The 3104-nt window shown below is 53.4% G+C and overlaps 1 non-coding gene across 1 annotated transcript; it reads left to right on the forward strand.

The window, feature by feature from the left end:
• Window positions 1-939: 939 nt before the first annotated feature.
• TRNAQ-UUG (transfer RNA glutamine (anticodon UUG)) lies at window positions 940-1024 on the forward strand. The gene has a single exon. It is a non-coding gene; the product is annotated as a tRNA-Gln (tRNA).
• The last annotated feature ends 2080 nt before the right edge of the window (window positions 1025-3104 follow it).

A 3104-nucleotide genomic window follows, 5' to 3' on the forward strand; every position in this document is an offset into this window, starting at 1 on the left:
GAAAATACATCTACAGAAATTACCCAGCTGGAAACACAAAGGGGGGGAGGGGGAGGGAGGGAGGAAGACCGAACAGGGCGTCCGAGAGCCGTAGGAAAACTCCAAGTGGTCTAACATACGTGAAATTAGAACGGCACAGGGGCAGAGAGGGTGGCCGAGAAGTATTGGGGGGACAGCGGCCGAGAAATTAATGGTGAAAGACACAAATCACAGATTCGAGGAGCTCCGAAAACACCCAGCGGGAGGAACCTCTCTTCTCCTTCCCCAAAACATTCAAACTTCCAAGTAGCAAAGCCAAGAAGCTCTTCAAGGCAGCCCAGGTGCGGGGAAACACGCGTGACCTACAGTGTCACCACGGCAGGGATCCTATCGGCTCCTCATCGAGGTCGTGCGTGCAGGAGGACCGCGGGAGGCGGCTTTAAAGTGATGCAGGAAAGTCCTGTCGACCCCACGCTCTCAGGGAAAAACCTTCCCCAAGTGGTGCACCTGCACGCGATAGGGAATTTCAAACCCTGCTCGAATATTTGACCGCGTAAACGAAACAGTGTTAATTTTTCAGTGGGATACAGCTAATTTTTTAAGTGTTTTAAATCCCTACCTGAAATGATGTGAAGTCATTATCTTTTACAGACACATTCTCAAATTTTATGGCAGGTATTAAAAGGCTTTCAGGAGGAATTGGCCGGGTGTCGAGGACATAACGTGGGCCGGGAGACGGTCACTGTTAGCCGGGGAAGATGGCTTTGCATCATCGTTATGTGAAACCCCAGCTTTGGAATCTTTGATTATATAAATGAGTCAAGTTCATAAGACAAATAAAAGAGGGCTTGAGACTTTCTCAGACAAGTAAAACCTGGGGAAATTCATTGCTGACCGACCTAGTCTCCGAGAAATGTCCAAAGGAATCTTTCAGGCAAAAGGAATCTATCAGTCAGGGGCGCCTGGGTGGCTCAGTCGGTTAAGTGCCCGACTTTGGCTCGGGTCGTGCTCTCACGGTTCGTGGGTTTGAGCCCCACGTCGGGCTCTGCGCTGACAGCTCAGAGCCTGGAGCCTGCTTCGGGTTCTGTGTCTCCCTCCTTCTCTGCCCCTAACTTGCATTCTGTCTCTGTCTCTCTCAAAAATAAATAAAAAAAATTTTTTTTAAAGTAATCTATTGGCCAGAAACACATATTTACAGAGAGAAACAAAGAGCATTGTTGGAGATGAAATTAATGAAGGTAAAATAAAATTCATTTTTTCTTTCATTCTAAGCGGTCTAACGTAGGGGTAGGCAAACGTAGGAAGATATTTTACGGTAAATGTTTTAGGTCTGGGAGCCACGGGTCTGTGGCACAGCCCAGCGGCAGTAAATATGGGAGCAGGAGAGTAGGACAGAGAGCAGCAAAGGGCGTGGCTGTGGACCAAGAAACCCTCGTCGACAAAACCAGGCTGCAGACCCTCACCCGAGAAGGGACCTGCCTGAGAAAGATTAGTAACCTTGTGCTGTGTGTTTACAGAATCTGCAAAACAGCAGCAGCAGAAAAGGTGGGAGGGCGAGACCGGGGAGATCACGTCACCCGATTGTCACACGACATAGGGCGTCACATGAGTTGCACACAGGATCGCACGTTCCAAGGTAGACCCAGATGTCTCGAAAATGCACGTTGGAAACCACTAGGATGGTTTTAAAGAGAAATAAATAATAAGCCAACAGAGGACAAAACGAAATCATAACACGTGCTCGATTGAATTCAGAAAAGGCAGACAGAGGAGGAAACACAGTGGACGTGAAGCCAGCGGGAAAGATAGCACATTTGTTACAATTGGTTCGCGCGTGCGTGGTCTAAGCCGGGCGGCAAAGAACCAGATAATCACGTTGCATCTTTCAAGGAGGAGACATCAACCACATTCTGTCTACAAGAGACCAAGTTTTAATATGAAAATATAGACCAAAGGGAGAAAGATACCACGCAGCCACGAATCAGAAGACAGCCGAGGTAGCTAAGCGTGTGTCACAGGAAGTAGAGTCAGAATAAGGACGATCAGCAGAGATAAAGAGGAACACAGGGGAACGAACGACACAGGGGCCGATTCCCACGCGGCTGCGCCCGAACGACACCCGCAAAACACAGTGGGCGAAGCGGGTGCAGCTGGAAAGACAAGCCCACAACTCAGGTGGGGGCGTTGGCCCCGCCCTCCCCGTGGCTGGTGGGAGAAGCAGACCACGCTCGGGGCCGAGCAGCACCGTCCCCCCACAAGGGCGAACGGACGCGGATCGAGCTCCCCGTCGACGACTGTGGACGCACATTCCATTCAGGCGCCCATGGAACGTTCACCAAGACAGACACAGTCTGGGCAGTGAAATAAGCGGCGACAAATTTAAAACAAGAGAAGAGTCTAGCGCATCACAAAGGAATTAAGCCAGAAATCAGAGCCGGCAGGCCCGCGCTGCGGTGTCGCAGTTTGGGCCAAGTCCCGCCGGAGGACTGACTCAGGGCCCCGGCTTTGAGCGGGCACACGGCGGGTCCAGGCTGCAGCGTCGGCGGCCGGACGCGTGAGCCCCGTGACACGGCACACCCTGTGCACTGCAGGTGACAGAGGAGGCGTCCCTGGCAGGCCCACCGAGTCACAGGGTAGGCGGGCCCCGCAGAACCCATCATAACTGGGGACTCGAAGAAGGTGCTGCCTTCGCAAGCAGGTAGCCTAGACCTCGGGGCCCGTCACCTTCGGCTCACACGTGAGGCCACACGGGGAATCCCAGGGGAGCCGCTGAGGGAGGGGGAAGAGTCCGAACCTTGCTCCTGGGTGGGTACAAGCTGCACCCCAACCTCCTCAGGGTGACCTTGGAAGACTGTGGGGAGGGAAGGCGTCCCGGGAGGCTGACCTCTGGGCGGTGCACCTGTTCACCCGCTCCCTGGTGAGCTAGTGGAGTTGCCCTGGGGTAGAAGGCACCCAGACCACAAGCAGGGAGAAATGGTACATACAGCTGGTTGGTCAGGAATCTGACTGACCAAGACCGGAAGGGATGCGGGAGGCTGGGTTCACGTGAGCGGGTGAGCGGGAGAGGACATGAGGCCTGAAGTTCGTGGAGTCTCTCATCAGTGCCCTGCAGTGGGTCCAAGATG

Source organism: Herpailurus yagouaroundi, unplaced genomic scaffold (genome assembly GCF_014898765.1).
Source record: "Herpailurus yagouaroundi ecotype Mexico unplaced genomic scaffold, PumYag 186, whole genome shotgun sequence".
NCBI classification, from domain to species: domain Eukaryota; kingdom Metazoa; phylum Chordata; class Mammalia; order Carnivora; family Felidae; genus Herpailurus; species Herpailurus yagouaroundi.